Genomic DNA, 24706 nt, shown 5'->3' with positions numbered 1-24706 from the left:
CAAGATATGTGGGGTGTATAAAACTACTTTAAATGTTTGCGATATCACTGTCCCTTCTGGACAAAGCTCTGATTCTAAGAAGTAAATTAATTAGAAGGCAGTATATTTATTGGTATGGGGATGAGAATCAGTTATTTTGGGTTGGGTGGTTGACGAAGAGACAGGAAAATATCCAGAAAATGAGAATGGAATGCTTTAGGCCTCTGGAGGCATGAATTAAGAAGAAAATAATACTTTGTCTCCTGTACCTACCTCCACGTACTATCTTGAGTGACTAGTCCTTGGGCTATGAAAAGAGCTATTTTGTGGTGAAGATTAAACACCATAACGAAATAGTTTTAAATCAATGAGAGTTTTTTTGTTTCAGAAAGTATATTTTGCTTAAAATCAACATGTATTTTTCATTCACTGAATACTAAAATGCATACTATTGCATGTTCTGCACTTAATGTGCTGGTACCAAATTTAGACAAGGAAAGGGGATAGACAGAAAACATCTGGAGGAGGTGGTTTCTGTGATGAGACTGGGAAAGACTAAGTAGGTAAAAGGAGGATATCCGAAGTCCAAGGATGAGCTGGAGCAAAAGTTTTGAGTTTGGAGTTTACATGGTTGACAAGCATTTGCCTGGATATATCTCCAGATACAGTGAAACATAAAGATATGCCAAGGTAGTCAGTTGCCAGATCTATAAAGAAATGACTAAACAATGCTGAGTTTGTGGGCTTAGAGTTGGAAAGGCATTAATTGCCACCCTGAGGACGTAAGCTTGTCTTTGGCTGCAACATAAGAGCAACATAAAGTATTCATCAGAAAATATAGTGTAGACTCTTGAGGGGAGGAAATGAAAGCACTTATTGGAATGCTTTGAGAACAGCACAAAGAAGACCATAGATTAAATTACTTCTTAAATTCTACCACATCATGAATGTGCCATCTGTGACTACATCATGTGACCTTTATGATTCCAGGGATGACATAATAGAGACCATGATCCCTGGGCTGGTTCCTGCATTTATCCCCTGTTCCAACCTATCCCAACAACACTTTTGATACTTTCCAGGATGAACCAGAAGCCACTTAGTACTTTTCCCTCTCTACATGTTTTAGTCTTTTCCCAATTTCTACCATTTTCTGTTCTTCCTTAGAAGAAGTTATTCAAATTTACTCCCATATTGTTCCCTCAAATGATCACATCAATTAAATATCTTTTTTTCTCTAAATGGTAAATTACTTCCCATTTTACCCTTACTGAATTTTTTAAAAAATAAGCAAAAATCATGTAAACATGTATGTTTATTGTTCAAATAATAAAATTGCAGATATTTGTTGACATTTGCCAACATCAATTTTAATCTTTGTTATCCTGCATAATCTGGTAGTCCTCAGGCAGATCAGTTGTAATTAGGATGAGGTTCATAAACTGCAGTTGGCTGATGAGTTGGCCATGAAACAGAGTTAGCTGATGTATCAACTATCACGGGCACTGGAAACCGTTGGTTGCACTCTGCTTGAAGTTAAGTAAAAGGACCTTCATTGCCCGATATGTTGTGATATATATTTGGAAAAGTAGAAGGATCTACCGTCAGTCCAAGATAATTGCTCTATATGGGAGGTAAGATGCTGTACTGAGAAGAAGAGGTTGTAGTTGTAATGAAATTCACAACACGGCCATTTGCTTCAGTGTAGCTGCTTTGTGAGTGCACGTGGAAACTGGTCAACTGATTTAAAATAGCACGTTGATCCACTGCAAATTTTTTGATGGTCTAACTGACATTGATGACGCAGGAGGAAAATCACCTCTCATCGGAGTACTTGTATCACCAATTATGTGGCTTGTAGAGGGCTTTGTTTTTAGAAGCATGTTTAAATTTGGAGAAGGTAAAAATGCACTTTCTCCTCTAGTGTGAGACAGAAAACCAGAATTATGATTATCCAAATTACCCTCTGCTTTAAAGTGCTTCTTGTTGAAATCGTGAGCCAATGAAGATACGAGACAAGCATTTTTAATCCCAACTCTTCTTTTTATTCTCATTAAAAGCTGGGGACAGCCTCGTTTAAAATTTGGATTATGATAGAATTGCAGCTACAAAAATAGGAGAAATATTTTAGTATTACTTTAAACCAAAATACAAGACTACAATAAGCATAATCTATAAAACCTCATATTTCATGCTTACAATACTAAGATAATATCATCAAAATATGAACATTGCTGACTTTTTTTTAAAATTACTTATTTGGAAATAGATATTTAAATAGTTTAGTCATCAAATTTAAAACATTAGCATTTGTAGTAATGGTGATTACCCCTTTTTAAAGGCAGCTTTAACACCTATATTCAGATTTCTGATAAGATTCATAGTTGCTAGCAAAGTTTCTCATAATCTTGAATACTTAACACAGTCTTAATTTTTTGGAAAAAATTAAGTATTTTAGCCTTAATAGTTTTATGCAATTTTCAAAATCTAGCTTTACATTTATATTACCATAGATTGATGTACAAAAAAATTTATATATAAGTTATCAATTGGTGACTAAAATTTCTGAATACCTTATTTAAAACAGAGACTTCTTTTTCTTCTGACAGAAAGTCAGTTAGACAAGCAGATCTTGGAAAATTCTGCCGCACTTACTGAAACCATATAGGTTAAGCTCTCTAACTACACTTTTCATACTTCCAGTTTCAAATATTCTGAAAGGGGCCTTTCTTTCCAAATCTTCCTTCTTAAAGACATCTTCATCGATCACTATGGAAGTTCCATTATCATCCCACCAGATGGATTGAAATTGGTCACTCTCAACCATTTTCCAGAGACTTCTTGGAAATGTCAGAGAACGAAAATCATTATCTTCATCTGGTTCAGAGACACAATGTGTGTAACATGGTCTTTTTATCAAGGATTCTTCACACAAAATCTGAAAAGCATTTTCTTCAATCATAGACCTCAAGTCCAAGTCCCCAGAGAATGTTTGATCACACAATAGAGATCTACTGGACTTTCCTGAACCATTTGGTCCATCTTTAGGAGACACATCTTGAATTTCTGAAGAAACATGTGCCATCTCAAATAACTTTTTTTACAGCTCCTTTTCTAACCTGCATGATTTTGAGCACTGCAGTTTCAAATGCTGATTTAGCAGGCCAGCACTCATAAACTGCTAGGCCATCACAGTGGTTCTCAACCTGAGTAGCTGTGACATCACAAATGCCTGGTCTCCCAGCAACCCAAGTGTAACATTCAGGCTGTGTTTACTTCTCATTCATCCAGTTAAAATGAAACATATAGATGTTTATTTTTACAGTGTGATCTGCAAATTTTATTCCCACAGAATCTTTTTAAATAAATTAAATTTGCAGTCTATGAATAAAACCATTCTCCTTCCTTTTGTACACAAATTTATACCAGATTTGTGAACAGAGTATAAAAATTGCACTAAATAAATAACCTAATTTTAAAGTTTTGGAACTTAAATTGAAATTTTTGTGAAACCTGTACAAAAAAGGTATAAATATTTCATTATCATTTGTAATTAAAATGAAACATAATTTGATTTGGATATGGAAGTAGTTATTTATCTGTGTGCTTTATATTAAGTAGTTCTATATTCAAAAAATGAGCAGAATAAATATCAGTTTATTTGATATGCTTATAAATAAATGGTAAATATTTTTGAAATAAAGTTAGATTAAAATAATCAATCAAATTTAAGAAATCCCAAGGGGGGAAATTTTTTTTAAATTGTAATTCAGCAGTATAAGTAAAGCAAATGTAATTTAATATTCTAGTTTAAACTTAGAAAAGAGAAGATCTTATTGTATACTTATAAATGTTTATTTTTGCCATTATTTCATTCAGAGGTTTTTCAGTCCCTACAAGGAATAAATTTTCTTGTCATCTGTATAATCCAAACTCTTGTGGCTCCTGTTAAGTGTTCCAAAATGATGTTGATAAATATACTTATGCACAAGATCCTAGGTTCCATACACAGTGCCTCCATTAAGCGGCAAACAAACAAACAAACAAATAACAGTAAATATGGTTTGTTGTGGAAAATACCAGCTATGTACATTTTAGGAAGCAATTTATTTCTCAGTCCTGAAACAGTTGGCATTGTTAGTATAATATGGCATTTTAAGGCAAGTCTTTGTACTCTAATTTTAAATAATTGCTATGTTCTCTATCAGTAAACTGTAGTAAATCAAGTTCTACCAAAAGTTATATTAACTATTTGGAAGTAAATTCCATTAAACATAAGCCAAATTCATAATAAGACATAAAATTTTTAAATAAATAAATCTACACTCAATCAACCATGTAATTTTTTCCTTCAGTATATATATATTCCATTCTAAATAAATATTAGAAACCTGAATTCATGGCATATTATTAGTATTATAAACTATAGTTAAGTGGGATTTAGTCCTGATTCATAAAAATTATTTCACGTATGCAAATTAATTAATGTGATACCATCCCTTAAAAAACAAAGAATACAAAAATAGTAATCTTTATACATGTAGGAAAATTATTGACAGAACTTAACATATTTTTGAAAAATTCGTAACAAATTCACTCTAAGTAAAATGTAACTTAACATAATAAAAGTCATATATGAAAAAACCATGAATGACATCAAGCTCAATGTTAACATACAGGAACGTTTTCCTCTGGACCAGTAATAAGAAAAAGAAGCTCATTCTCACAAGTCCTAAATTACACTACTAGAAGTCCTAGACTGAACAACTTGTCAAGAAAATCAAATAAAAGGCCCCAAATTGTAAAAAGGCAGTAAAACTTTACAGATGACATAATTTCCCATAGATAGAAAACTCCAAGGACCCCTCAAGTGACTGTTAGAAATAATGAACAAATGTATTAAACTTGCAGAATACAAAATCAATATACAAAAATCAGTTGCACATCTATATACTGACAACACATTATCAGAAAGAGAAATTAGGAAAACAATTCTGTGTACGAGTATATCAAAAAGAATAAAACAGGAGTAAATTTAATAAGTGAAATAAAAGAGCTAAACATAAATCTGTTAGTAACAGGTACAAGAAATATAAGTAAACAACATAAATAGAAAGATATTCTGTGCTCATGGATTGTATGCAATGTGAGGAAATATCCTAATCTATCTTTTACATTTACAATCTTCCCTGCACTACTAATTGAGGAGAATGCCTTTTCATCAATTTATACTCTTGCTTCCTTTTTCATGGGTTAATTGATCATGTTTGTTAGGGATTATATCAGCTTACTCTATTCTCTTCTATTCAGTGGTGTCTGTTTTTGAGCCTGTATCATGTTGTTTTAATTACTAAAGCTTTGTAGTACTGTTTAAGTTCAGAGAACCTTACACTATCAGACTTAATAATTTTTTAATAATTATATTGTCAACTCATGATCTTTGTGGTTACATAAAAATTTTGAAATTATTTGTTCTATTTAATTGAAAATTCTCATGGGTATTTTGATATGAATCACACTAAATTTACATTGCTTTGGGTGGTATGGTTGTTTTAAACATATTGTGTCACATCATTAACATAAGAGATCTTTTCATTCTTTGGATCAGTTTTAATTTCCTTCATTATAGTTTTCTATTCTTAAATGTATAAGTTTTCAACTTAATTTTTAACTTCATTTCTAGGTATTTTTACATATAAATATAATTATATACATAAAATTTTAAAAACATTTCCTGCACAAATACAACATTCAGAAGGCAGTGGCAAGACATATTCAAAGTCCTGAATGAAAGGAAGCTGTAATTTAAGATACTTTATCTAGCAAGGCTATGCCTTGGAATATAAGGAGAGATAAATACCTTCCATACAAGCAAATACTAAAAGAATATAACAACAGTAAGAAAATAATGAAAGATCTACTCTAAATACTAAAGACACAGGATCCTATATAAAGGAGAAAGGCATATTTAGAAAGGCAGTAGCTAAAATGACTTACAACAGAATAAACATGATGTTGTAAAACACGACTCAAAAATTTTAAGGGTCAGAGAGGGAAACAGGACAATACAGGGTATTTTCTTCTTCTTTCTGTTCTCTGTAGAATGGGTTAGAGTTTGTATTATTATCAGTTAAAATAAACAGATATAGTAATGGGTCCATATACATACAAAAATGGTAACCATAATTCAAAAGCTTACAATGAACTCACAAAACCAAAAAGAAACCAAGATTATAAAAGAAAATAATAAAGCCACACAAAGAAAAAGAAATGAACAAAAAGGAAATACAAAATAAACTGGAAAATGAAGTTCAAATTGGAAATAAATACCCGTCTATCAATAATTATCACAAAAGTTAATAGAATAAGTGCTTCAGTGAAAAGATATATATTGACAGATGGGATAATATAACAAGACCCTACATTATGAAGCATAAAATAGACCCACTTTAGGGAGAGGAACACATATCAATTGAAAGTAAGAGGATGGAAAATTATATTCCATGCAAATGGACATGACAAGGAAACAGGACTAGCAGTACTGATTTCACACAAAATACACTTTAAAATAAAGGCCATAGAGAAAGATAAACAAGGACATGCTATAATGATTAAGTGATCAATACAAAATTATTGTATTATATGCTTTAAGGTATATGCACTCAATATTGGAGCACCTAAATACATAAAGCAAATATTAATAGATAAACAGAGAAAAATTGATAGGAAAACAATCATAGTAGGAGACTATAGCACCCCATTACCATCATTGGTGTTGTCTTTCAGACAGAAAATTAATAAGGGATCAAAGACAGTAAAAGATAAAATAAAATACTAGGATTTGGTTGATATATATTCAAAACAGTACATCTCCCCAAAACAGAATATACATTCTTTTCCAGTGTACATGGAACATTTTCTAGGAAAGATTATATACTCAGGCACAGAAGAAGCCTCAAAAATATAAAGGATAAAAATTATTTCAAGCATCTTTTCTGAATATAATAGCATGAAACTAGAAAGCAATCACAGAAAAACCAGGGAGAAGAAAATGACACCATGTAGATTAAACAACATGATATTAAACAAGTAGGGGTGTGAAGAAGTTAAAGAAGAAATTAAAAAGTATCTTGAGAAAAATGACAAAAACACTATACAGAGTCTATGGAATACAATTAAAGCAGGCTTAAGAGAGAAGTTCATAGTAACAAGGCCCTGCTCAAAGCACAAGAGCAATTTCAAATAAATAATCTAACATTGTATGTAAAATAATCATGAAAAGAAGAGCAAACAAAACCAAATGTCAGCAGAAAGAGGGAAATAATAATGATCAAGAATGAAAGAATTCATATAGAAATTAAAAAATACAAACAATCAAATTCATTTTTGAAATAGTAAACAAAATTGACAAAACACTGGACAGGATCACCAACAAGAAAAGACAGAGAACACAAGAAATATACGAAATGAAAATGGAAAAACTCCAAAGAGTACAACAAATTTGCAAAGAATCATAAGGGACTACCATGAACAACTGTATGGAAACAAACTGGATAACCTAGAAGAAATGAAGAAGTTTCTGCAAACATTCAGCCCACCAATATTGCATCCAGAATGAATTGACCATTTGAACAGACAGATCACCAGAAATGGAATAGAATTATCAATAAAATACAAAAAATCTCTGCAAACAAATATTCAGAACCAAATGGATCCACTGGGGAATCTGACCAAACATACAATAATCCATAGCAGTCCACCTCAAAATCTTCCAAAAGCCTGATATGGAGAGAGTACTCCCAAACTCACACCATAAGGCCAACATCAACCTGATATCAAAACCAGACAAAGACACTACCCTAAAAGAAAATTATATGCCAATATCATTGATAATCATAGATATAAAAGTCCTTAAAAAATTAACAAACAGAATCCAACAGCGTGTTAAAAAAGATCATACATAATGATCAAGTTAGGTTCATCCCAGGAACACAAGGATTTTATAACATTTGCAAATCAATCAATCAATTATGATACACCATATCAACAAAAGAGAGGACAAAACCACATGATCATCTCAGTAGATGCAGAAAAAGCATTTGATAAAATTTAACACCTATTTGCAATAAAAATTCTTATCCCAGTGGGCATGCAGGGACCATATCTCAACATAATGAAAGCTATTTATGACAAACATATAGCCAGCAAAATACTCAGTGCTGAAAAACTGAAATCCTTCCCACAAAAATCTGAGACAAGACAAGGTTGCCCATCCTCACAATTTCTATTCAATATAGTCTTGGAAGTCCTAGCCACAATGATCAGGCAAGAAAAAGAAATAAAAGGATTCAGACTGGAAAAGAAGAGGTAAAATTGTCATGGTATGCAGACATGACAGTATACATAGGAAACTGTAAAAGCCTCCTAAATAATACTTAGGCTAATAGAGTAACTGGGCAAGGTAGCCAGAATAATGCGCAAAAATCAATTGCATTTCTTTACACTACCAGTGAATCAACAGGAAAACAAAATATACAAACAACCGCTTTTATATCTGCACCCAAAAGTATAAAATGGTTAGGAATAGATCTGACCAAGGAGGTGAATCACTTATACATGGAGAAGTAGAAAACATTGATTGAGGAAATTAAAAAAGATTTGAAGAATTGAAAAATACCAAATGGTCTTATAAAGGAAGAGACAATATTGTTAAAATGGCCATATTGCCCAATGCAATCCACAGAATTAATGCGAGTTCTTGTCATATTATGCAAAACATTTCTTTTTAGGACTGAAACAAATGATCCTAAGATTTATATGCAATCAGAAAAGATTCATAATTTCCAAAGCAATATTGAAGAAAAAGAAAGAGGCTTGAGGAATAACCAGCCTGGACTCCATACACTATTGCAGAGCTAGAAGATAATCAAAATGACATGATATTGGAAGAGAAAAGGGCATATGGACCAATGGAACAGAATAGAGAGCCTAGGAATAAATCTACAGGCCTATGCTCAAATAAACTTTGAGAAAGTAGCCAAGAATATGACACAGAAAAACCATCTCTTCACCAACTGTTGGGAAAACTGGATAGCAGCATGCAGGGCAATGAAATTAGAACACTCCTTCACTCCATACACAAGAATAAACCCAAAATGGCTTGAAGACTTAAATGTAATGCAAGATACAGTAAATCTCCTGTAAGTAAACATAGACAAAACACTCTTAGTTAAATCTCAGCAATGATCTCTTAGAACAGCCTACCCAGGTAATGAATATAACAGCAAAATTAATAAATGGGACCTAACTAAACTTATCAGCTTTTGCACAACAAAGGGAGCCATAAAACAAAGTAAAATGACAACCTACAGGATGAAAGAAAATATTACAAGTGATGCAACTGACAAAGGCTTAATTTCCAAAATATAAAGAGTTCATACAACATAATGATAAAAAAAAAAAAAAAAAAAGAACAAAAACAATTTGAAAATGTTTCTTTAGCAGTTCTGGTTATTTTGCAGTTTCATACAAATAATAGGACTGTTTTTAGTTTTGTGAAAAATATCATGTATTTCTATCTGAATCAATTTATATGTGTAGACGTCATTGGTAGTATGTATATTTTAACAATATTAATACTTCTATACTCAGGCCATGAGATTACTTTCAATTTGTTTGCATCATCTTCAAATTTCTTAATCACTGTCTTATAGATTCTATTATGTAGGTTTATTCATAGCTTTTAAATTTTTTTGATGTGATTTCATATGGATTATTTAAATTTATGGAATATTTCTTTGTTAGTGTAAAGAATTGTGACTTTTTTATATTAATCATGAATCATGCTACTTTGCTAAATGTGTTTATTAGTTTTAGTTCTTTTTGTGTGGAGAAATGTTAGGGTTCTCTATATAGATTATCATGTCGTCTGAAATAATAATAGTTTTACTTCTTTCAATCCAACTTGAATAACTATTTTTCTTGTCTGATTGCTGTTGCTAGGACTTCCCATACTGTGTTTAATAGAAATGGTGAGAGTGGGCATCCTTGTCTTATTTCTTAATTTGGCTTTCAGTTTTTCACTTTTGCATATTATGTTGTCTGTGGGTCTGTAATAAATGACTTTAGTTATATTGAGATATATTTCCTGTATCCTACTTGATAAGAGTTTTCTATTTTTGTTGCTGTTGTAGTTGTTGATTTTGTTGTTGTTTTAATGAGTAAATGTTGCATTTTGTGAAATGCTTTTTATGGTTTTAATGGGATGACCAATTTGTTTTTCCTTTTCCTTTGTTAATGTGTTGTATCAAACTGATTGATTTCTGTATGTTCAACCCACCTTGTGACACTGTAATGAATCCAATTTGATCATGGTGCATGATTCATTTTATGTATTGCTGGACTTAGTTTGCTAATATTATTTTTAGAATTTTTGCATCTATATCAATCAGAGATATTGGCTTGAAGTTCTCTTTGCCCGTACTTTGTTTGTTGGCTTTGCTATCAGAGTGATGATAGCTTCATAGAATTAATTTGGGAGTTTCCCTCATTGTCACTATTTTTGAATAGTTTGAAGAGTATAAGTTCTGCTTGGTATTTTTGTGCAGTTATCCACACAAGCTTTTAAATCTGCACTTGTATTTAACGATTTTTTTAAATGCAGATTCTATGTTTCTTTTACTAATCAGTTTGTTCAAATTATTTGTTTCTCCTTATCTCTTTCTCTTTCAAAACATGTGTCTATTTCTTCTAAGTTGTCCAGTTTATTGGTATGAAACTGTTGACAAAATGATCATTTTTTAAATATCTGAGGTAACAATTGTGGTTTCTCTTTTTCATTTCATAATTTATTGCTTTGAAGCATCTCTATTTTCTTCATGATGCACCTGGCAAGAGGAATTTTGATTTGCTTATCTTAAAAAGTAAACAAACAAAAAAAATTAGTATAACTACTGTTTAGCATACTGTTTTTCTCTCTAATTTATATTTATGCCTGTAATATTTAGGATCATGTTTTTTCCTTTTTTTAACTTTTTTTTTATTTATTTACAATCATTTTACAATTTTGCCAAATTCCAATATAGAGCAAAAATTTTCACTTAAAATGAACATATATATATTTGTTGTCACATATTTTTCTCTGTGAGCTGCCATAAAAGTTTTTATATATTTCCCTGTGCTATTCAGTACAATCTTGCTTATTGATTCTGCAATTTTGGCATCCCAGTCTATCTCTTCCCAACCCCCGCACCTTTGGCAACCATAATTTTATATTGTATGTTTGCAAGTCTATTTCTGCTTTTTATTTATGCTTGTTTTGTTTCGTTTCATTTCGTTCTTAGATTTCACATATGAGCGATCTCATATGGTATTTTTCTTTCTCTTTCTGGCTTAATTCACTTAGAATGACATTCTCCAGGAACATCCTTGCAGCTGAAAATGATGTTATGTTGTTGGTTTATATGGCTAAGTAGTATTCCATTGTATAAATATACTACCTCATTTTATCCAGTCACCTGTCAATGAAAATTTAGGCTGTTTCCATGTCTTGGCTATTGTAAATACTGCTGGCTATGAACATTGGGGTGCAGTTGTCATCCTGAAGTAGGGTTCCTTCTGGATTTATGAACAGGAGTGGGATTCCTGGGTCATATGATAAGTCTATTCCTAGGCTTTTGAGGGAACTCCATCCTATTTTCCACAGTGGCTGCAACAAACTTCATTCCAACCAGCAGTGTAGGAGGGTTCCCTATTCTCCAAAGCCTCTCCAGCACTTGTCATTTGTGGATTTTTGAATGATGGCCATTCTGACTGTTGTGAGGTGATACCTCATTGTAGTTTTGATTTGCATTTCTCTGATAGTCAGTGATATTGAGCATTTTTTGATGTGCCTGATGATCATCTGTATGTCTTCCTTGGAGAATTGCTTTTTTAGGTCTTCTGCCCATTTTTGGATTGGGTTGTTTGTTTTCCCTTATTCAGTTGGATGACCTGCTAAAATATTCCGGAGATCAAGCCTTTCTCAGTTTCACTTGCAAAATTTTTATCCTTTCCTTAGGTTGTCTTTTTGTTTTACTTCTGGTTTGCTTACAGTGTACAGGCTTCCAAGTTTTTTAGGTCACATTTTTTTTTTACTGCTTACTTTTCTTCTACGAGAAAAGTTTCGAGATGGATGTTAGATAATATTTTGCCTTTATTTTCATCTAGGAGGTTTATTTTATATTGTCTTATGTTTAAGTATTTGATCCATTCTGAGTTTATTTTTGTGTCTGGTTTAAGGGAGCGTTCTAGCTTCATTGATTTACATGCTGTTGTCCAGCTTTCACAACACCATTTGCTGAAGAGACTGTTTCTATTCCATTGTGTATTGTTACTTCCATTGTCGAAGTTTAATTGACCAAAAGTTTGTGGGTTCATTTCTGGGCTCTCTATTCTGTTCCATTGGCCTATATGTCTGTTTTTGTACCACTACAGTGCTGTCATGTTGACTGTAGCTCTATAGTATTATCTGAATCAGTAGCATAAAGAAATGCCACTGATTTTTGGACTTGAATCTTGTAACTTTCTATCATGCTGAATTTTTGGTCAGCTGTAGTAGTTTTTGTGTGGATCTTGTACGCTTTTCTATATATAGTAACATGTCATCTGCATTTAGTGAGACTTTTACCTCTTCCTTTCCAATTTGGATCCCTTTTCATTCTCTCTGTTGTTTGATTGCTGAGGCTAGGACTTCCAAGGCTATGTTGATTAGGAGTAGTTATAGTGTGCAAACTTGTATTGTCCTAGATTTTAGTGGGAAGATTTTGACTTTCTCACCGTTGAGTGCTATGCTGGCTGTAGATTTGTTTTATATAGCTTTTATGGTGTTGAGATATATTCCCTCTATGCCCACTCTGGTGAGTGTTTTTCTCACACATGAGTGCTGAATTTTATCAAATGATTTCCATGCATCTATTGAGATGATCATGTGGTTTTGGTCCTTTCTCTTGTTGATGTGATATATTACATTCATTGATTTGCATATCTTGAACTACCCATGTGTCCCTGGGATGAACCCCATTTGCATATGATGTATAATCTTTTATATGTGTTGGTGAAATCTATTTGCTACTATTTTGGTGAGGAAATTTGCATCAAAGCTCATCAGTGATATTGGCCTATAATTCTCTTTTTTGGTAGTGTCTTTGCCTGTTTGTGGTATCAGGGTGATTGTGGCTTCATAGAAATACTTTGGGAGTATTCCTTCCTTTTCAATCTTCTGGAAGATTTTGAGAAGTACTGATATGAGTTCTTCTTTGTATGTTTGGTAGAGTTCCTCAGAGAAGCAGTCCGGTCCTGGACTGTTATTTTTAGGGAGCTTTTATATTGCTATTTTGATTTCATTTCTAGTGATCTGTTTGTTCAAGGGGTCAGTTTCTTCTTGATTCACTCTTGGTGGACTGTATGTTTCCAAAAAGTTGTCCATCTTCTCTAGGTTATCCAGTTTGGTTCCATGGAGTTTTTCATAATATTCTCAGATGATTTTCTGTATTTCTAGTTTATTTGTTATAATTTCTTCATTCTCCTTTCTTATTTTGCTAATTTGAGCTCTCTCTTTTCATCTTTTTGAGTTTGGCAAAAGGTTTGTCGAATTTTCTTAATTTTTGAAAAAAAACAGCTTTTGAATTGGTTGATTTATTTCCTATAGTTTTTGGAACCTCCATCTTATTTATTTCCTCCACAATCTGTATGATTTCCTTCCTGCTGTTGCCTTTTGGGGTTTTTTGTTCTTCCTTTTCTAGTTCATTCACATGGTGGGATAATTCTTTATTTGTGATGGTTCTTCCATTTTGAGGAAGGCCTGTATCGCTATAAACTCCCCTCTTAGCACTGCTTTTGCTGTGTCCCATAAATTTTGTGTGGTTTTGCTTTCATTTTCTTTTGTCTCACAGTATTTTTTGTATTTCAGCTTTGATTTCTTCATTGACCCATTGGTTTTTAATAACATATTGTTTAATTTCCATGTTTTCCTTTTGTTCCCCTTTGTTTCTCTGTTGTTGATTTCTAGCCTCATGGCATTGTGTTCAGTAAAGTTGCTGGAGGTAATTTCAATCTTCTTAAAATTGCTGAGGTTTCTTTTGTGTCGAAGTACATGATCAATCCTGGAAAATGCTCCATATGCCCTTGAAAGGAATGTATATCCTCTTTTTGGGGGGGTGCAATGCTCTGAAAATATCAACCATGCCTAATATTCCTATTGTATTACTAAATTTCTCTGTTGTCTTATTTATTTTCTGCCTCGGTGATCTGTCCAGTCGTGTTAATGCATTATTGAAATCTCCAACTATGATTCTATTCCCATCACTATCCCCCTTCATATCTGTTAGTAATTATTTTATGTATTTAGGTGCTCCTCTATATGGTGCATATGTGTTAATGAGTGTACAATCTTCATGTTGTATCACTACTTTAATCATTAAAAAATGTCCTTCTTTATCTTTCTTTATGACCTTTGGTTTAAAGTCTATTTTGTCTGAAATCAGTACTGCAACACCTGCTTTTCTGACTTTTCCATTTGTATGGACTACCATTTTCCATCCTTTCACTCTCAAACTATATGTGTCCTTCTCCCTCAAGTGTGTCTCTTGTATGCTACATATATAAGTTTCTTGCTTTATTATCCAGCCTGCCACTCTATGTCTTTCGACTGGAGCATTTACTCCATTCACATTTACAGTAATTCATGATAGGTTTGGGTTTATTGCCACTTTGACCTTATATTTGCAGTTGATTAGGCATTTCCTCTTTGTTCCTTTCATCTTCATTTTATGGTTTGGTAAATTTCCTTTGTATTATCATGAATTTTATTTAGTGTTAGTGACTCCCTGATAAGTTTTTGTCTTGTTGTTACCCTTTTAATAAGTCCAGTAACCCATTACTATAACTGCTTTTATTAAACTGACAGTAAATTGATCTCGAACCCATCCTATCAAGAACAAAAAATTTTAAAGGGAAAGACAAAGAAAACAATTCTGTATTTTCCTGACTCCCTCTCCCAATCTCAGTGAATTGTATGTCTTATTGTATAATTTCGTGTTTATTTTATTTATAATTCATGAGTTATCACCTTTCCAGCTGTGAGTTTCTCATTTCTGTATCATCCTGCTGCTTTTCTATTTAGAGTAGACCTTTCAATATTTCTTTAAGCATGGGTTTATTGTTGCTAAACTGTTGTAGCTTTTTCTTGTCTGTGAAATTCTTTATATCTCCTTCTATCTTGAAGGATAGCCTTGCTGGATAAAGAATCCTAGAATTTATCTTTTTTTTTATTCAGGACTTTGAATATATATTGCCACTCCCTTCTGGCCAGTAGTATTTGTGTAGATATATCATCTGATATCCATATGGGGGTTCCCTTGTAACACACTCTTTGCTTTTCTCTTGCTGCCTTTAGGATCACTTCTTTATCCTTGACTCTGGACATCTTAATTATTTGTCTTGGTGGGGGTGTATTTGGGGTCTTCTTGTTTGGGACCCTCTGAGCTTCCTGTACTTGGATATCTCATTCCTTCTTTAAGTTTGGGAAGTTCTCAGTCATTATTTCTTGAAACAACTATGCAATACCCTTTGATCTTCTTTCCCCTTCTGGAAATTCTATCATGCAAAGTTTGGCATGCTTTATATTATACCATAAGACCCTTATGCTTTTTTCATTTGTTTCTGGTTGTTTCTCTTGTACCTTTTCTGATTGGGTGCTTTCTATTGTCCTGTCTCCTAAGTCACTAATTCATTCCTCTGCGTCATCTAGTCAGATTTGCACTGCGCTTAGATCATTCCTCATCTCAGTCAATGGGTTTACCTATTCTACTCTGTGATTCTTTATAGCTGCCATTTCATTTATGACATATGCTATATCTCTAAACACTATCTCTTTTATTTCCTTCAGTACTTGGATCAGTCCTTTTTTGAAATCAATCTAGAAGGCTATTGATGTCTATTTCACTGATCGATCTTTCAGGGATTTCTCTCATTCTTTAATTGGGAATTGTTTCTCTGCTTTTTCATCTTGCTCCTACCTTTCAGGCACTGTGTTTTATGGAGTATCATTTAGCTACTGTGGTCTTAAAAGAGTTTATCTACCTAATGCCTGTGTAGTAATACAACTTAGGAAAGAGAAAAAAGAGAAGGAGAGATGTAGAATTTTAAAGAAAGGAGAAATAAAGATGGAAACATTGTATAAAGAATAATATAAAAGCAAGTGGAAGCAGAATTTTGAAAAATAAAAAGAATAAAAGTATTTTTAAAAAATTTCAAAGGATGAATATGGGAGTATATATAATTGTGTAAGAAGAAAAATTAAGAGGGTAATAGAAAATGGAACAGGAAAAAACAGATAAAAAACGGGGGGATTTTGGTGTACTCCTGGAGACTGTGTGCATTTAAAGGGAAGTCTTTCTGCCTTCATCCCCTTTTGGAAGCTCAGCTTGCTGTTTCCAGAGGTTCTCCATTGGAGCCCTCATCTGTGCTGCTCCCAGTGCCTGTCTGCAAGCAGATAGCACATACTCCCAACACTGGATCAGGTGCAGCTCTTCTTTACTTTGGGCTGGTTTGTCACATCCCTGCCCGATGCTGCAGTCAGATGTTGCAGACTGACCAGGCAGGATTGGGCTTCATGCCTTCTCCCAGAAGCATGGTCAGGGGCTGCATTCCTGCCCAAAATGTGGGGGGCCACCCTACCCCTCAGGGTGCTGGTCAGTCCACCACTCTCTGCCACTGTGCACTCTGCCTTGGGTTTGCACCTTGGTGGTGGGCTCAGAGAAGACTGAGGAACAGCCCTCTCCCTGACCTGGGAGAAAACACAGCTCCTTGTTTGTCTAGGTAGAGCAAGTTCTCTGAGTAACCAGGACAGAAGTATCCTATCTGCCTCAGGCTGTAGACAAGTCTTTGTCTGGCCCTTGAGGTTGCTAACTCCTTAGGAGTGGATGCAGGTTTTGCCCCCACTGCCGCCTGGGTGCAAAGTGCCAGAAGTTATGGTGGCTGCGTATGAGCCCTACCTCTCTTCACCTACAAAATTTTGTGGATTTTCAGAGATGGGTGTATACACCCTTCCCCCCAGGGCACATCTGCCCTGATGTTTTATGGAGGGCCCAGTTTGTTCTGCCCCATGAATGCAAAGCTATGGCACACAGATCACTGCATTTCTCATAGGCTGCCTCAGTGCGGCAATCCCCAGTTTCCACTCTGCTCAGGCAGCATGGCTCTGCCCACAGCTGCTGTGCTGCATCTTGGGCTGGGTGTCACAGGGACCCTCTGTGCCTGTTTAACTTAGTTCTGTCAGTCAACTCTTACTCTGTACAGATTCAAGCCTTGGAGTCTCCACCCCATCCTACTGGCCTCTCAGTTGGAGAAGGGAGACACAGTGAATGAGTGCCATTCCTTCTTTGCTGCTCCTTCCCCATGGGACCTGTCCCAATCGGTTTTGACTTTACTTCCTTCTTTATTCCTTTTCTCCTACCAGACTTTTTTTATCTTTATCTTTTGAAGAGGACAATCTCTTTCAGAGTTCTGCAGATTCTCTGGTTAGCTGAGTGAGTCTGTGGATGTGAGTCTTGGTGCATTTGTGGGAAAGGGTGAGCTATGAACATCCTTCTACTCCACCATCTTCTGCTCTCCCCTTAAAAGACTCACTTTATGGAGGAAGATATACACATCCTGGAAATAGACGGAGAAGATATTTCATGAAAATGACAAGAAAGTGTAGATTGCAATTCTCAAATCATACAAAATATGTTTGAAAACAAGGGCCACAATGAAAGTTTAACATAAGATTATATAAAGAAAAAGAGATCAATATAAAAACAGGGTATAACACTCATTAACTTATATATGGACCCAACACCATAGATCCTAAATATAAAAAGAAATATTAGTAAGCATTAGGGAATTAATTCATTATAAAACAATAATAGAAGATGAGTCTTACACCTCACTAATCTGATGGACAGATCATCCAGAAAGAATATCTGTAAAGAAAGGGGTCTTAATAGCATATTATATCATTTTCACCTTACTGAGTTATTGGACACTGCATCAGAAAAGCAGAACACAAAAAGTATTCAAGTGTGCACAGGATGTTATCTAAGGAATTAACCACATATTATGTCAAAAAGAGCCTCGGAAACTTTAAGAAAATACAGATGACAGCAAACATTTTTCCATACACAAAAGTATGAAACTATGCATCAACTTTAGAAAGAAGAACAGGAAAACACAAACATGAGATTAAACAATATCTTTTAAAAAATGAAAAATGGTCAATGATGAAATCAAATATGTAATAAAATCATAACTGGGGAAAAACTACAATGAAAATGCAGTTTCATAATATGTATGCTATGCACCAAAGACAAATCTATGAGGGAAGTTTTGAACAAATCAAGCCTTCTATAAGAAATAGTAAAAATCTCACACAAAGGAACAGGCTTACCAACCATAATAACTACTAATATTAACAAACAAAACCCAAAGGCAGTACAATCAGAAATCTTTAATGATTAGGTTGAAAATAAAAAAAATAAAAATTAAAAGTATATTAAAAACCATAAAATCAAGAGCATTTTTTTCTGAAAAATATTAAAAAATTGATAAGCATGTAGCAAGGCTTATCAAGATATACAGAGAGTGGACCCAAACAAAATAAGAATCAAAAGAGTAGAAATAACTTCTGATATTACAGAAATACAAAAAAAGATTATGAAACCATATGAGCAGTTACATGACAACCAACTGGATGAACTAAAACAAATGGACAAATTTCTATAAACATACATCCTGACAACAATGAATAAAGAGAAAACTGTAAACTTGAAAACACCAATCAGTATAAGTTAAATAAAATCTATAATTTTAAAAAGACCCCTTGAACAATATCTCTGGATGCCTTCATTAAAATCTCTTTCCCCCCAACTATTTCAAAAAAAGAACTAGGAAAAAAATTCCCAAAGATATTCTACGAGACCACCATTACCCTGATAACAAATCCAGTCAAAACACTAAAAAAAAAAAGAAAAGAAAATGAAAAGCCAATATTATTGATGAATATACATTCAAAACTCCTAAATAAAACATCAACAAATTAGCCCAGCAATACATATAAAAGATTATACACGATGATCAGTTGGATACCTTCCAAAGTCACAAGGATGGTTCAACATACACAAATCAATCAGCATGATACATATCTAAAAAAGGAAGGACAAAATTCACAGGACCATGTCAAAACACACAGAAAAAGCATTTGACAAAATTCAACATCCATTCATGATCAGACATCTCATGAATGTGAGTACAATGGGAAAATCTCTAGCATACTAAAGCCCATTTTTAACAACTTATAAGACTCAGTGGGAAAAGCTGAAAGCCTTCTGGGTAAATTAAGGAACATGACAAGGATTCCTACTCTCACCACTTCTGTTTAATACTAATAGAAGAAAGGAAAAGGAAAAGAAGTAAAAGAAAGGCAAAATGGAAAGAAAGAGGCAAAATTGGCACCAGTACTGATGACATAACAATCTACATAGAGAATCCTAAGAGCTTAACACAGACTATTTTGAACAATAAATAATTTCAGCAAGGGAGCAGGGGACAACATAAATGTAAAGTAGTCTCTTGCATTTCCACTCGTTAAATATGAGATACCATAAATTGGTTGTTGAAAGCAATACTATTTAAAATCCCATCACCCCAAATATCTTGGAAAAAAGTAGCCACATATGTGAAATTTCTACACACTGAAAATTATAAAACAATGACAAAGAATTTAAAAATGATTCACAGAAAAGGAAAAATGTCTTGTGTTCTTGGATTGAAAAAGTTAATATTGTTAACATGGTTGAACTACACAAAGAAACCTACAGATTAAGTGCAATTCCTGTTACAATGCTGTAGTATTTTCCACACAACTAGAAAAATATAATTATAAGTTTTACAGGAAACTATTAAAAATTGCTAAAATGATCTTGGGATAAAACAAAAAATCTGGAGGTATAACCCTCCCAGATAACTTACTATACTACAACCCTACTGTAATAAAAACAGCATGACATTGGCACACAGGTATAATCAATAGAAACAGATAGAGAGCCTAAGAATAATTCCACAAACCTATGATCAATGAATCTATGATAAAAGAGGCAACAGTACACAGTAGAGAAGACAGTCTCTTCAATGGATGGTGTTGGGAAAGCTGGACATCTACATGTAAAAGAGTGCAAATTAGAGCATTCCCTGACATCACATACAAAAATAAACTCCAACTGTATTAAGGACATAAATGGAAGACCTGATCCTATAAAATTGCTAGAAGGGAATATAGGTGACACACTATATTGTTATATATCATAGGAATATTTTCTTATATCAGCCTCCTAAGGCAAAAGATATAAAAGCAAAAAAAGCAAGTGGGAACTAAACAAACTTCAAACTTCTGCACAGCTTTGGACACTATCAATGAAATGAAAGCATTGCCTGTGAAATTGGAGAATATATTTGCAAACAATGCAAGTGGCCAGGGTTTAATAGATTTAGGTTAATAGATGCAACATTGATTTAAGTTACACAACTCAATGTGAAAAACAAAAACTCAATCAAAAATAGAGCAGAGTACATGAATTAATATTTTTCCAAAGAAAACATTCAGATGAGTAACAGGCAAGTGATAAAAATTCTCAACATTACTAATTATTAGGGAATTGCAAATCAAAAGCACAATGAGGTATCACTTCACAGTGGTCAAATGGTGATTATCAAAAGGTCTACAAATACTAAGTGTGGGAGAAGATGTGGAAGAAACAAAGCTCTTGTGTACTCCTGGTAGGAATGTAAATTGGTACAACTTCTAAGGAAAACAGTATTCAGATTACTTTAAAAACTTAAAAGTGAATTACCATATGACCCAGTAATACCTCTCCTAAGAAAAATCTGGGGAATATCCCTAAATTGAGAAGAACCAATATTCACAACAGCACTGTTTATAATATGCAAGAGAGGGAAGCAATACAAAGTTCCACAATAGACTATGGTCTTAATAAGATATAATGTTTCTATAAATACGGAATGGAATATTACTCAGCCATGAAAAAGTATAAAACATTGCTATTTCAAAATCATGAATAGGCCTAGAAAATATTATGCTTAGTGAAGTAACAGATAAAGACAAAAGGTTTTAGTATAATTTATAACTGGAATCTTAAGAATAACATAAATTTGGGTACATCTATCAATAGCTATCAATTGATAGATGACAGAAAAATACATATAAAGATAGATAGATATATACATAGAAAGATAGATAAATAGAGAAAAAGAAGGAGAAATAGAGACTCAGAAAGATAGAGAGATTGACCTATTGAGAGACTAGACTGAAAAAATTGAAGCAGACTCAAAGATATGGGAAAATATTTATGTTTACCAAAGGGGAAGGGAAAGTCATTTTAATGGTAGGACATTGACAGATACAAAGTAATACACATAAATGTGATAAGCAAAAAGGATAATTTGTAGAGATCAGGGAATTATACACAATAACTTATAATAATTGTATGTTACAATTATTTGTAATAACTTGTAATAATTTATAATGCAATATAATCTACAAAGTGGTTGGTTTCACCATGCTGTACATCTGAAACTACACAATATAGTACCTGTACTGTAATTCATTTAAAATTAAATATCTCGTGAATAATTTTGTCTTTCTCCTCTGGTAGCATCTTACTTTAATGTTGTTTTATTTCTACACATTACCTTTTCTGATTACTGTCTCAAATTATTTCCTTTACTGTTGTGAGGATGTTACCAGATTAATATATCTATATTTATTGCCCCTGATTTCCTGTTTTTCTCACTTTAATCCATATAGTATAGTAGCATTTTGGAACATACCCAAAAAACATTTGCAGCTTTCTTGTGGTCTCTACTTTGCATTTTGGTCAATGTTTTGCATATTTTTGCCATTTTATTTTTCTTAGAAAAGCTCTTTTCTACATCTCTTGTAAGATGTCTCAGTTTTGTTTTTCATCTCATTCAGGATTTGTTTGTCTGGTAAATTATTTATTTTCACTTTGTATCTAAGTGAAAACTGTGCATGGTAGAGTATACTTGGCTGAAAGATTTCATATGTCAGCAGTTTGAAAATGTCATTTTATTTACCCTTGGCCTATGTTTACTGCTGATAAGTCTGCAGATAGCCTAATGGGGTTCCTTTGTAGATTATCATAATTTTTTTGGCTGCCTTAAAATTTTACTCTGTCATTGACTTGCCAATTTGCATATGACATATCTTGAAGGAGGTCTCTTTGTCTTAAAGTTATTGGTGTTTTGTTGGCTCACGGACATGTGTATCAGTTCCTTACACAGGTTAGGGAAGTTATCGACTATTACTTCCTTAAATAAAACATCAACTGGCTTCTACCTTTCTTGTAACTCCAGGATTTCACTCTAATGAGCACTTCCTGAAGAAGTCTGATGGCTATTGTAGAATATACTCACTTTTTAATATGTTGTATCTCTGCCCTCTTCTATCATTTCTAGTTTTGTATTGGAGAGTTTGATAATTTTTCTTCCACAAAGACAGTCTGCACCCAGTGCATTCTATTGCATTCGTCATCTCATTTTTAAGTTCTTCTGGTCCTCCAATAATGTGTGGTTATTTTATAGTTTCAGTCTCTTTGGTATGTATTCCTTATCATCATTTAAATTATTCATGAGTTCACTAAACTGCTTTCTGAGTTTTGTGTTATGTATTCAGTATATACATGACACCTATTTTGAATTGTCTATTAGTCATATGGCAATATTCCATGACTTTAAGTTTGTTTGCTTCATGATTGACTTTGTGTTTGTGTGTGTGTGTGTGTGTATGTGTGTGTGTGTGTCTGTGTATCTGTGAGTGTGCATGTCATATGATGTTACTGTGATTGGACATGATCTTTGAAAGTATTGCTCTCATGACACTAAACAGCAGATTGGGTGTTGGAGTCCTTGCTTTTGTTTTCTGGTAGTTAGCAATATTGCACCATTTTTGATTTTACTTACCTGTGCTACCTCTGATAATATTTCAAAATGGCACTTTCCAGTCACTACTGTCTGGATAAAAGATGTGCTTTCATTGTCACTTCTTAGACTTCTCTGATAGTTAATGACACTCTTGTCATTGGGATGGCAAACTCTTTTATCTGAAATCTCTTGAGACTCAGTGTACACATTGAGGAAAACTGTAATGGCAAGTGGGTAGTTGGAATCAGGCAAGTGCCTTTGCCATGTCCAGTGTTGCAAGGTACCTTGTCTCCACCACTGTGAATGGGGAGTAGGGACAGTGTCATGAATGTCTGAGTGTCTGAAGGATGGAATTTCTGTCTCCCTTGTGGCTCCCTCCTAGTTAACTGTGACCATGAGTACTGGTGTAGTTGGAGTCCGAAGCCGTGTGAACTACAGTGTCCCTGATTCTACCAGGTTCTCTGAACCTTTGGGCTAAGATATCCTAGTCAGGGGCCCTTGGTTGCAGGCACCAACTCTGCTTTTCCCTCAATTCAGCCTCCTCTATGTGTTTTAGTCCACCACACTTCAGCTGTACTCATGTATTCTTGAGTATTGTTTTGTGTTGTAGTTATTTTTGTTGAGATGTGAACATTTTATTGACTGTAGATTTAAGGGGAGACACAAAAATATTTTAAAGTTGTCACTTTTTTAAAAGTATATGCTTTTTCATTTAAAAGATTAAATTCTACTAAGGAAATTATAAGAAAGGTAAAGAAAGTGAACAAAACACCTCCCTTAATATCATAGAACTACGAAATATTTTCAGTAATTCCTGGGTTCTTTCTTCAATGTTTTCACACATACATGCACACTTTCCTATAATATAGGCCTATAATCTCTTTAAAATCATTTAAATTATTAAACTATTTCTCTGTGCTGTATGTATAGCATTGTTGCTTCTCTGAGTTATAGCTAGTAGCTTGCATATTTCTGTCTTCCCCATCCTTCTTCCCTGTCCCCACAGGAAACCACAACTTGGTACACTACACATATATATGTGGGTCTGTTTCTGTTTTCTTTTTATCATTATTTCTCTTATATTTTTAGTTTCCTCATGTAAGTGATAATGTCGGTTGTTTTTCTCTGTATTACTTATTTTATATGTGCAACATCCTCTGTGTTCAGTCACATTGTTCCAAATGGCAGAATTTTATTTTTTGTTATACCTAAGTATGTATATTATTATATGTATCTCACATGTCCTTCAGCCAATCATCTGTTGATGGGCATTTGAGTTGTGCTTCTATCCTTGGTGATTATAAATGATGATGTTAAGAACATTGGGGGTAAAATAACCTTTAAATTTATTGTTTTCAATTTTTTCAGATTTATAACAAAAACTGGAATTGCTGCAACATATAATGCTTCTATTTCTAGTTTTCTGAGCACTGTCCACACTTTTATAATAATGGATGCATCAATTTATATTTCCACCCACAGTGTACCTGGGTTCTCATTTCTCGACATTCTTATTAATGTTTGTCATTTTTAGACATTATGTTAATAGCCATTTTGGTTGCTGTGAGATTATATTTCTTTCTGGTATTGATTTAGGCTTTCCTAATGAATAGCAAACTTATGTATCTTTTTATGTGCATGAAAATCATCCACATGTCTGTTTTTGAAAAGTTTCCATGAAGATCCTTCAATT

At 33.5% G+C, this 24706-nt stretch overlaps 1 pseudogene; it reads right to left on the bottom strand.

Annotated features, from left to right (window-relative positions):
• Positions 1 to 1515: 1515 nt before the first annotated feature.
• LOC116661908 lies at positions 1516 to 3064 on the bottom strand (annotated as a pseudogene).
• Positions 3065 to 24706: the final 21642 nt, after the last annotated feature.

This window comes from Camelus ferus, chromosome X (genome assembly GCF_009834535.1).
Source record: "Camelus ferus isolate YT-003-E chromosome X, BCGSAC_Cfer_1.0, whole genome shotgun sequence".
In the NCBI taxonomy this organism is placed as follows: domain Eukaryota; kingdom Metazoa; phylum Chordata; class Mammalia; order Artiodactyla; family Camelidae; genus Camelus; species Camelus ferus.
This window is presented reverse-complemented; position numbering and strand designations above follow the sequence as displayed.